Genomic DNA, 13,747 nt, shown 5'->3' with positions numbered 1-13,747 from the left:
TTTCTACTCTAATTCGGCGCTTCATTTTAGACGCCAATGGTTAATGGTTATGATTCGATTTGAAATAGATTTCACAGACAGAGTTCTGTACTCATATGATAATACTTTTTTTTATTCCCTTGCGCATTGGACTGTATAGTAGGATAAAAATGAACGATATAGATTAGTGTGCATTAAGACAAGGTATAAGAAGAATACAATTTTTTGCGATAATATGCATCAGAAATGCTCGCTTCGATGGCCATATGACACTCATCACATTTGGCTTTCACACACAATGAGAAAAAGAACAAACAAACAAATCCAAAAAGACAATCGCAATCGAAATTTCATTGTTCCAGGGTAACATTAAAATATTGACTATGCAATTTTTCTTTTCGGTGTGCGTCACAGCAAAATTCTTCCAACATTTAAAAAAAAAGCATTCGATTCTCTCACATCAACACACAATCAACTGTATTTGAATATCAGCATTTCTTACTATCCGAAATCAGACTGAATCAAATGACCCACGTAGAGTGCGCATTTCAAGTGTATATCAAATATACACATATGCATGAAATAGCCATTACTGAAGTGAGGTTTTGTCACTTCACTGCATTCTTACGTACTTCATTCAATCGAGTGCAAATTGAAAAAAAAAATTGAAGAGTGATAAAAACGAGTGCAGTTGGTAATAAATTTAAACTAAACAATGTGTATTCATTTCGTTTTGCCATTGTTTTTGTAAGAGAGTCAAAATGTATACGTCAAACCAACTGAAATTACAATCAACAGCCAGCTACCTTCAGCGAATGCAATGTGCTCGTCTTTATTTCCAAAACAAAAATCTATTGAATATCTAGAATGAATGAAACAAAACGGTCCATTTGAAATAATCCATTTTTATGTAGAAAAGGAAGTATTTAGCTGAAGTAAAAAAAAAACAAATGCAATTTGTACATACACATACATGCACACAAAAGAAATGCTTGGTCATCCGCAATCCCGTCATGAGCAACTCCTATTAAATTATGATGATATAATGAACAGACATACTCTCTCCCAACACTAAAACACACCATAAAATGCTTTATACTAATCATAACTTGTCTATTATAAATTGTATTTAAACGAGCGAAACAAAGGCACACGAATCCGGGCAAAGATTGTGAACTGCATACGAAAAATGATAAAGAAAAATGTATTATAAATGATGATTGAATAAATTCAATTGAAATCAAACTGTGAATTTTGAATGATGATAGCGTTCGAACAAAAGAACACACATTCACACACTCCATACAAAAATACGTTTAAATAAATGTAAATCAGAAAAATTATTCCATCAACAATTTAAACGGAAACAAAAAACACAAATCTTTTCAAAAAAATCACATCGTACGCACATTACAGATGACAATTTAAAAGAATAGAAGAAGATATATTGTGAGTGAAAAAATTAGTGATACACATCTAAATCAAAACTCAACACCTATAACTTAGAGCTGCGCTGCCTAATGAACAACTATACATTTTCGTTGCAAAACACTATCTGATAAAAAAAAACATAGTAGTTTCATTTCATTTTCTTTCCATTTAAATAAAAGTATACATAAGATTTCCATTTGCTGAACTGGACTATGAGCGCGATTTCCGAGAAAATCGCATTTCAAAACGATGTCACGTTTTTCTTTCAAAATCTCATGAGAGAAGAAAATCATCATATTCTCAATCAAGTCATTTAATCACGCGTTGCCATCATTCCATGCCATTTAAAAAAAATCACATTGTGCATCGTTATCAAGGTGTGTGTGTGTGTTCTTATTTTATGCACACTATGTATATAGATATTTTGAGCATATTTAGTATAATCATTCAATGCTATAACAATAAAAGAAACCAACTTTACTCTTTTATTCTGACTTTAGTCAATAATCTCATTCGAAACCAACAACAATGAAACTATATTTGATTCTTTTTTTTTTCTATTGAGCATTTTAACACACATAGACAGTTTTTATCACACATAGCTTAGAAAATATTAGTATGCTTTATATCCATTTCGAAGTGGAATCAGAATGGCTTGCATTATGAGTCTCGATAAAATATATTCCACTAATCCACTGGATAGACTAAGAAAACCAAAATGAATAAAAAAAAGAACAAGATCCTATGCCAAAAATGAGCTAACATTTTTTTATTATATTTTAAATAAAACAAACAAAAAAAAAAATATATACACATATTATACACTGAGAACAAAAAAAATTAATTAATATGAAGATATTGTTAATACCAAGAAAATGAAAAAGAAGAAACAAGACTCCATCGATTTATGACATATGAGCTACGACTAGATACAAAACAAACGCAATGATCAAATTAAAGGGAAATTATTAACTAGTACCATCGATCACATCGTTTTATTTGTAGTCTATTCGCTTCGTTCTTATCTTAATCTGTATATCAAAAAGAAATGAAAACAAAACCATTCGATGAAAAATCAACTTAAATTTGTAATGCCTAAACTATTTTGTGTCAGTATTTGGTATACTTTGTTCGTATAAGAATTATCAACGATTAAAGTCCAAAATCTGAATAAAAATGACACCAAATGACAATATGATTTAACAATCGGCATCTACCCTCTCTCACACTTTATTTCTTTTTAAGCACAACTGATTTTCCGGCACTTTCAAGTTTGCTGATCAATCACACTCACATCAAACATACCCACATAGAACCAAACACTTATGACACAGTCAAAACTGGAAAATGAAAATAAACGCATTTTCAATGTCAATGCCAAAAGTGTCTTTAATCAGCGTTACAAATGAGATGAAAATAAAAATGATATTAAAGACAAACTAAATGTTGGAAACAGCTAACGAAGATTAAAAAAACAAATGCAACAACAAATATGAAGAAATGATGGATGCTTTTATTTTACGCCAAAAATTTATAAATGAAAAGGCGACGCCAGAACATTCTCCAGTTGAAAAGAAAAAAAAAACAAAATCAATCATATGGGGTGTGTGTGTGTGCGTGACAATATGTACCAAATTAATGTTTACATTTTGTGTCATTTTTTCTAGCAGTTTTTACTTGGTCTCTTCTTATTTGAACATGTTACCGATAATAATGCTGACTAATTTTGCATTGAAGATTGTTGTGTACTAGAATTTAAAATGCTGTTGATTGATGTTGAATCGAAATATGGTAAATCAAAATAATGCCGTAGTTAGATTACCGTACTTCAAGAGTGTGTAATTACTTAAAATTTTCATAAAATCTTGAATGGGCGAAGGATTTTTGTTTATTTATCGCTCTCCAACACAAACACACACACCCATGTTTCACTTTCTCTTGCGTTGCATTTCTATTTCATAAATTCAATTCAAATGGAGCTTCCACAATGGAGGGAATCGGCATTAAATTCGATTTTCCACGCACACCACATTCTGGCAATAAAACGGGTGAACATTTCATTTAATCTCAAAATTCTTAAACGATATAATGCAATGGGCTGAAGTAAAAAATAAAACGAGAGAAACGAAAAGAAAATAAACATTGCAACAGCGAAGCAAATTAAATAAATAGCGAACACGTGAATGGTTTCAAATATATTCAACAAAGACAAACAAACAAAAGAGCAAAACGAAGCTAAACGTATTAAGATTTAACACAATTTAAGAACTAAAACTAAATGAAAAAGAATTTGTTCATTGGGCAGGGATTTAACACAAAAAAAAAAATAAATAAATAAAAACAAACAGAACGTGTAATTAAAACGAACAATGCATAAAAAAGTACATTGAAACATTTTAGGATGAGTTCACACAACATAAAGCTAAATTCACATACCATACACCTATACATGAAAAAAAAAATGAGAAGAACTTGAACGAAATTGCGAAAACAAGTTAAATACAGAGAGTCTTTGAAAGACAGTCGATTGAAATGAATACGAAGAACGATAGAAAAACGAAAGAAAAAGAAGGCGGAAGTGGACAAGAAGTGTAAATGAAAATTCGGGCCGGTTGCAATTGTTTGCGCGCAACAGCGGAAAATTAGTTTTGTTATAAATTGCACCAAATTATTACGTTTTGTTATAGCATTTCATTGATTCTTAATATCGCCATTTTTCTCTTTCATTCCTTTTCTATTTTATGCTCTCATCTTGCGGAAAGGACATTGTTTTTATTGAATTTCATAAATAAATAATTAACTAATTATTGAATTAAACCAAAAAAAAAAAATAAAGTAATTGAACAAAAAGATGAATTTATTAAATATAATTACCATAAAGTGAATTGCTGATAAGACAGATGAAAAATTAAAAAAAAAAATTGTAAGAAAATAACTTAAAAACACACTACTAATGCACAAAAACGGACATGTATTTATACCGCAGCCAATGCTAAATTGCGCATATTATGAATATATATCCAGTGAAGAAGAAGTGTAGCCACGCTAAAACAATTACTAACTAATATATAAATTAAATAAGATAAAATGAAACTTCGAAAATACGCGCTTGGAACCAAAAAAAAAAAACCAGTAAGGTAAAATTAGTGTGAAAACAAAAACGCAGACGTATTGAAAGTAAATGAAAAAAAAAAACCAATGAATGAAGTAAAATTTTACTTTTAGATAAGTACAACAGTATTAGAAGTTAGACATAGTTTGATGAACAAAAAAAGGGAATGCAAAAAAACACAACAAATAAACATTGGTACATATTAAAAAATTATCTAATAAAATAGCAAACAAAATGACTAATAATATTTATATAAATTAAAAAACACACACACACAAAAAAAATATATATAAAGAACAAAATATATACACACACAATTGAATATTTATGAATAGACCTTTGATGGAGATGCGCGCACCATATATGCAAGATACGCACTCAATGCATATTGCGCTAAGGTATTAATTTCATGAGATCGAAAGCACACGGAATTGGAACATTAAATCGATTTTATAGTCCAATTATTCAATAAAAGTAAAAGATGAGCGCGGTGATGATCTGATTATGGTGATCACACCATAAACATAGACGAATGTAGTATAAATTGGTCAAATACAAATTACATCTCAAGAGTAAAGGCGTACGCGTAAAGTGGAACACAGAAAATCAATAGACAAACTCACAAATAATATAAATATTTCCGTCAAAATGTCGATGATTTGTAAGGAAAAATTAATTAAAACTCTTCCACACCAAATAAATAGAAAAATTGCCGAAAAAACACACACTATTGCTTAGAAGCAACAAAATGTAAACAATCTTTGGATTAAAAAGCCAATGAATGTGTTATATTTTCATTTTGTTGGAAATGTTACCAATCGCTATACAAATCAACTTGTTTAAATTAAAACAAGTGAGTATATGGTAGATATTTCTGGTAAAATTTCAAATGGTGAACGATTCGAGAAAAAATGTGTTTGATTTTCGATCGTTCCCGGGATTTATACAAATTCGTATGATTGCTGTATGTAAGATACGATACCATCTCACGCAATCGAACAATTTGAAAACATCTGCTTCTTTAGTCACACATATAAAAAAATACACACTTCAACAAACCACTAACAATAATTAAAGAAGTTTAATTACGAATGAAAAACATCGTCATTTAATTTGGAATTGAAACTTTAGTAAAATTGATTTTTCACTTTGTTTTTTCATTTAAACATATATTTATCACACAATTTTGAGAGCTGATAAACAATCGTTTTCGGGTATCGGTTTTTTATTGACGAGCCCACGATAAAAAAAAAGAAAACAAACACATAAAATCGCTAAACTTTTAATCACTCTCATATACATACATTTAAATGCATATTATTTGGGATCCAAAATAAACTAAATAAATTAACAAAAAAAAACCCACACATATACTTATTATATTATACATTTAAAAATGGAACATTTCTTCAAGGCGAAATTTATATTTGAAGCGTGTGCCGCAACAAGAACGAACACAAGCAGGCTTTTTACTGCATTTTACAGGTGAAGTGTAAAAACTTACAATAACAAAAGAAGAAGAAATTCTTACGACTTGATTTTGTGGTAAACCATCATTTGTCGAATTGAACTCAGTAGTTCTTGTTGCACTTGCACGCTTCATTTACAAATGTTCATTTAGAAAATATTGTAATTATTATGAGAAAACAAATTACTATGAATAAAATGAAACCAGATGATATAAATTAATATAATTTAGGTAATTTCGATGAAATTTATATTTGAAAAATACAAAAATCAAAAAAAAAGAGAAAAAATCAACAACAAACATGAAATGAACCCTTTACCAGAAAGGAGTGAAACGGCTATCCGGCTAACCATATCAGGCAAAAAAATAGAATAATAAATTTAACGGGATAAAAAAGCGATAACCATCTATAAAAGAAAAGCGAAAACCAAATAGGAACGAACCGACAGAAAGCACTTCAATAGTTTATCACTCGTTTTCGTTTTTGTGTATTTGATTTGGGTTTTTTTATAAATTGGCATCCCAAAGCATTGGTATCACTCACACAATCGATCGGATGAGATGCAATCATCTTAATATGAAGTTGGACATCAATGATGTGTATGTGTGTGTACTCCTATCGATGCATAAGCAACCGCATCACATTTCAAATCGTTTGAAGTTTGGCTTTTATTGCATCAAATTCACTGTACACGCATTCACCCCAAAAATGGTGGTAAGCTTCTACAAACTTCATTCACTTTTGTTCAACCATCACTTTCAATCTTATTATTCTATATAAACAGATTTTGATTGCATTAAGCGATTGAAGCGATTCAATTACTTACAATTGTTTAAAGTTTTATCAAAAAGCATGTTCGAACATATTCGATGCAGAAGAAAGCACCAAATTTACTTTGAAATCAAGTCAAAGCGTCACGTTTCAAAGCGAACATTTCTAGAAACGATCGAACTATAATATTTGTATTTTCAACCTTATAAATTTAATTTAATTTAATTGTACACAGTGTTGTTGTACATGTCAAACACAAAAATATATGCAAAATCAAGCGGAAAAGTGTATGACACGTGACACACTCTATTGACGATTCATCATGGTTGACCGACATTCACATGTTCAGAAAACTAACTATTTTACTCAAATACAAATATTTTATAATCGCTTCACGGTAACTCACTTTATCACAAATATACACTCACCGACACACACACACACACACAAAACACACATAAATGCACCAATGTTTTGAACTTTTCAAAGAATTAAAGCCAAATATAGAAATCCAATCAGGAAACTTCATTCATTGTATGAATTGAATCATTTTCATGCCAGGAGCTTCGAAACATTATTAACTAATAATAATATTGGACATTATCGTATGAAAGTCACATGCTCCATCAAAATCGTTCTGTTGTGCGTATCGCCTACGTGCGTGCTAAAACAAAACCAAAATATCAACATACTGAACATAAAAAGTAAATTATAGAGAATGAAAATAACAATACATTTATAAGTATAAGTCATCCCCATAAACCGAGCAAACAACCAACCACCAGAAAAATGAAACCACGAGAAATTATGTGAAAAACATATTCATAGTGCTATTATATATAAATTTTACATTTATAATATGTACACACACAAAAATCAATCAATAAAAACAACAACAACTTACTTAAAGTAAACGAGGAAAACAGGAAACAAACATTAAACAAATAAATATTGAATAAAAATGAAGAGAAAACCATCAAAATTTACGTGATTTCAGATGAAATAACTGGACTTGCATGAAATGCAAAAAGAACATATATGAAAGGCCGAAATGGAGAAATAAGAGGTGTCTGAACCACCGAAATACATAAAATTGACACTTTCTCATATAAAAAAAACACTAATACACATACAAAATGATGCCTAAAATATTTTTACCTAATCTAATCAATTTTTGCCGAGAAAACACAAAAAATGTAGAGAAAACAACAAAACAACCACAACAATAACAACAAAAAAAATGATGGAGTCCATCAGAGATGGACAATAAACAAGGAAACAATAAGCGCATTCATTATTTTTTCGGTTGACGAATCAACATAAGAATTTCTTTTTGTATTTGATTTTATTTCAATTTGATAATCATCCAATTATTTTTTATCATTTGATTGAGATGTACTCACTTTGAATGAAATATGCATTTGATGAATCGATTTTCGTAAACGAAAAAAAATACACACATACAAAATAAATGAGGGTGAAATAAAAGAACGCCAATGGAAACGATATTTAAAACAAAAAGAAGAAACATTTAAATGCACAGAATAGAATAATGCAGCAGACAAGCTGATGTTGTTGCTTTTTAGTTGATGTTCGACATCGTTACCGAGGAAATGATACGGTGTACGATTTACTTTTTCTTCCCGAAAATCGATTTACTCTTGCATCATATTACTGATTTAGAAAAAAAAGAAAGAAAAAAACACATGTAAAAGTATGTATATGCTGATAGAAGCAACATGAACATTTGAAGAAAAACAATCTATGATATAAAAACGGATAATGAAATAAACAGAAAAAAAATATGACAAAAATATATGCATATTTATTATTAATACTAAGATGATCTTTATAACAGAAAATTTAAACAAAAAGGAATAAAGTTGAAAAATACACTTTTAAATGCCGTTGTTTTTTTATTTTCTCACATCTTATTTCCAAAATCTTTGTTTAAATATGCACTGTAAATCTGACAAAGTGAATTATCCTGGTGCTATCCATACCAAAAATACTAATGAAAAATAAATGTCATTAATTTGGACGTGTTGAATTGCACTCAAAAAATGCCACTTTATCAGATTAAAATGAGCTTTTTTTTCTTTAGATAGAAGGGTGTTTCATACGTAAGTATTCTCTTGACTTAAACCATAAAATGGTCACAATTCCATTCATATTTTGGTCCAACATTTTTTCTCTCGTTTGTTTTCAATATATTTTTGCTTGATTGAATGTGGCTTGGGACTTGAATCAAGGCAAATTGTACTCGATTTCATTATTTATATTTCGGTTAATTGATGATATATTGTGTTGTGTTGTTGCTTGTTTCGCAAATAAATTGTATAAATATTGAAGGAAGCGAGATTAAACCACGAACACAAAATGTCGAAATGCAAAAAAAAAGAGAAGAAAAAATCCACAGCAATAGCACCCATCAACCTTTCGATTGAATCATGAAATTAATACCATCACAAATTGGATTTTTCTTTTAAATATGTGTTTGCTGATGCACCTCATAAACAATTCGGTGAATATTGCATTTTAATGATTGTTTGACGATGAAAATCGCATCGAAAATGTTTCCTATAAAATTGGGCGAACAACGACAACGAATAAAACAAAAAAAAAACAAATGAATGAATGATTGAATGAATTCGGTCGGTGTCCATATTTCAGGCGTGAATTGCATTAATATAGCCGGAAGCTGCGTGAATTATAAGACGATTCATTATGTATATACATATATATCTGTTGATTCGAACATTTATTAAAAATCCTTTTAATTTTGGATCGTAGCATCACAACAGTATACAACCAATAAAAAAAACACGTGAATTCTGTCTGAAATGAAGCATCACGATATTATGTTATGTAATTTCGAGTTTTATTTTTTAAAATTGAAATAATGTTATTGTCAATCTATCACTTTTGTTGTAAGCATAAGCCTAGGGGAAATTTGTAGTTACTATATTTTCGCCAAAAATTCAAAATGACGGCCGTAAAATTGAAACTTTGGCAAATATGAGATGTAAGTATTTGGTGAATATTCTGCAAATGGATTAAGATCAAAACCCCTAGGCATTTAGTCAAACTCAGTTTTTGGTGTCAATCGACACAGTAATGAACATATATAAACCACAATTTCATGGGCACAGGATGACAACGATTGATGAAAATGATGACGATCATGATAAATGGTAAATATGCATGAGCTGACGTGAAAGATATTTTGAGTGAAAACAATTTCATTTTGAAATCGATGACTACCAAATGTATGATTTTGGATGGACAAGCACGTATTCATTGACTAGACTACCTTTGATATGCTGAAACCACTTTGGTTTGGAAATTTGGTAGATATTCAAGCGCTCTCATAGAGAATTCAACATATTTTTAGCACGCACAAATGCATTGCATTTTATCGTGGGTAGTCTAGTGTATTCGAGGAACAGTGGTATTGTCCAATTCATGTGCGGACATGAAAGCGCAAACTCAAAAAGACAAATATACACCGCCAAACATGAAGGATTGACAATTATTATTATAAAACAAGTGGAAAATGGTTTTCATTTGTAAACAATGGAATTAAATTAAAATTATTTACGTTTCAAAAAATTAACATTCACCGAAATATTGATTGGAAATGCATGTACCAGTGTCACATTTATGTATCTTCGGCGTATGTACAATTCTTTTTTTTTATATATATATATAAATGTGAGCAATATAGAGGCAACGAATATTTTTGCAAACACACACTTTAATTGAATATCATAATTAAAAGTTGTTGTTTTTCAAAAGCGGCCATTGCAAGGGGCCTATGTTTAACTCGATACAGCACTGACTCGTGAAATTCACGTATATAAACTTTGTCATAAATTTTGGAATTCACGTATATAAATTCATGAGTCAGTTCATATAATTCCGCAGAATAACGATTCGATTAATAACACACCATATTTTATTTATTTAATTTTTTTAATTCAAAGTTCGAAATGAAATAAAGAATAAACGATTAAAAGCTTTCTATTGCCCAAACTAAGCCCCTAGAACCATTGGTACAGCAAAACATTAATAACAACATCATCACAATCATCGTATTTTAATAAAATTGTGGACCGTAATAATAAATTTCAAAAAAATGAAGATTCATTAAGATAAACAATGAGATTTGTGTACCATTGTGATTCGTCAAATGTGATTCGATTGTGAGTCTTGAATGAATTAATGTAAAAAACATCAACTACCAATTTTAAATATCAAAAATTGACAAAAAATTCATTGAACTAAAACAGATGAGAAGTTAACTTCCGATCGATGTAAAACTTTGAAATAACATTTATAGCAACAAAATGTAGAACTTTAGATACAATTATATAGCTATTAGAAGAGTTATGTCGAAAACGCTCTCTGATATATCGCTGTTTTTTCAATGTAAAACTTACGAATTTTCCTCTTAATGCGATCAAAAATGGCGGGCATACAAACGCCCTATGCTTTAGCATTGTATAAAGTCCATAGACCGCTTAGAATTGCTATGGAAATGTGCAGCTTTATAGCGAAAAAAACAATATTTTCTAGATGTCAAAGTGATGTGGACTTCTATCGGATAACTTTCACAAGTTGAAATCCTATGATATTAATTAAAAATGCTCAATTTGTCCGCAGACCCCTGGAAATATTTTTTAAATTCAAGTCGAGTATACATTTTCGGAAAATTTTCATTTTAGTAATATACCATGTTACATAATAATTGTATCGAAAGTTGTACATTTGAGTGCCATAAATTTTGTTTCGAAGTTTGGCATCGGTCGAAAATTGACTACTCATCGCCCAAAATATGATTGATTTTCCAAACAATAAAAAAGATGCACAAACAGATAAACATTCATCTGTGTGTTAATGGGGATGTATTTTTTTCGGTGACAAAACCGATCTGGCTATAGTGATAAACACACACACACACATACTGAAATTGAATCTGAATTGGTTTTAAATTTGTATGTATACCGCGCGCTACACTCGATTATTTTTTTTTTTGTCTTTCCATTAGCCAAACTCAATCTCATTTTTCATTTGCAATGTGACATTTCATGGTAGTACTTTGGATCAATTTCAATGATGGGATGCGATGGGATGTGATTTAAACAACTCATTTAACAACCAATAAATAATAGTCATTTATTGCTTTAAATCCGGATATGTACGAATATATTTAAATCACGTTGATTATATCAAATAATATCGCGTGTCAATAATGCATACAATTCGAAATTTGTCATCACAAATCTTCAATTCCATTTGATTGATGTTGTTCCGCACGATATGTTGAATGCAGAACAAAAATGCATTTAGAAATAAATTTATTTGCCAATAAGTGGCAGCAATCTGGCCGAAACTACTATTTATAAAAATCGTTTACATCATATGCTAAATTATTCTCGGCTATATACATGCAGTTCGTAGACTTCGCGTTTTTACTGTTTTCATTTTTTTTTCGGTCAAATAACTCTCTGAGCCAGCATTCATTGTTATATCTACGCTCGAATTAATAGGAGAAAGCTTCGCTATGATATGAATGCAAGTCGATCCGAATATTTCAATTAATACGGACAATCGTTAAATAAATCGCTATAGCGATGGCTATATACAGCCATTATTAGAGCCAAGCCACACATCCATCATTTTGGCGACATACAAGATTAGATTCTAATAATTGTTTGAACAAACTCTTGCTCGAACACAAGTTCCGAATATGCAACAAGTTCCGATAATTTTGTAGTTTGGTCTTCTCTCATATTTGTTCAACTGGCCAACTCAATTTTCATCATCTGCTTACTTTTGCTTCCAATTTGTTTGATAAAATATGTAAAACTTCGTCATGATTGTATCGTCCCAATATTCAATGTAAAGTCGATTAAATCGTCTACAATGTTTCTTTTTATTGACGCAGATAAACAATTTGTATCTTTTTATTCTGTACGCATTATTTAGAAGTCTTAGATTTTATTGTTTAAACAGATTAAATTATGAATCGGTTTTTTTTTCAATTTGATTGTTATTTGTATTCCGTTTTCTGAACATAAATGATATTCTTCGACCAAACTTTGTATGCGTTTATTTTTAATGTTTTTAAAATTGCAGAAATGAAGCGAAAGTATTTTATGAGAGGAAAAAAACATGATTTTCAATTATTTAGATAATAATCAACGATAACGACATCATTTTATGTATTACCATTATTATCATGGCTAATAATTGCGACAAAATTACATTTTTATTGAGCTAAAAATGTTGCATAGCTTTGCATCGTTAATATGTTACAATTGATTTCATATTTAATTGAGTTTGAAATGAAGATATTATAAACAAAGGTTTTTTTTCGGAGAAATTACCCTTTACAAATTGGAATTTTTTTTTTGCAAATTTGAAATTGAAGACCGTTTTTCGATCTTTATTTTTGTCAGAGACGAAGTTTACATCAGATTTAACGGAATTCCTTCTCAATATTTTGAGCAAATTTTTGAAACTACGCACCAGATTTATTGCAAAATTTTGACATTTGAATTCATGAAAAATTATTTGAAGAATTTTTGAGAATCATCAGATTGGTAAACAAGTGTTAGTCAATGGTAAATGATGTCCGGCGAAGTATTTCACAGTGCAATTCACTGAGTCATCATTCTGGAACCAAGTGTTCATATTTTGTTCGTTTTACTTTATTAGTAACTACAAAACTGTATAAGCTATACAAGAGATTGCCATTATGTTTGCCATTTCGATAAAATACATCTTAAAAATGGAAAATGGAGAGAGAGAAAGAGAGATTGAGAAAACATAGTCATAAATGTTCGAATAAACGATGCTAATGTTGAATGAAACAAAAGGGAATCAAAAACAAACTCATCCATAAATCCCAGGAAATCCCAATAACAATGGTCGTGCATTTGAATATTTAACCTTAAATACAATGATGGTTTCACCAAAT

Source organism: Contarinia nasturtii, unplaced genomic scaffold, assembly GCF_009176525.2.
Source record: "Contarinia nasturtii isolate CC-2019 unplaced genomic scaffold, AAFC_CNas_1.1 Cnas_scaffold_414, whole genome shotgun sequence".
NCBI lineage: Eukaryota > Metazoa > Arthropoda > Insecta > Diptera > Cecidomyiidae > Contarinia > Contarinia nasturtii.
The sequence above is the reverse complement of the archived record's forward strand: the minus strand, read 5'-3'. Positions refer to the sequence as shown.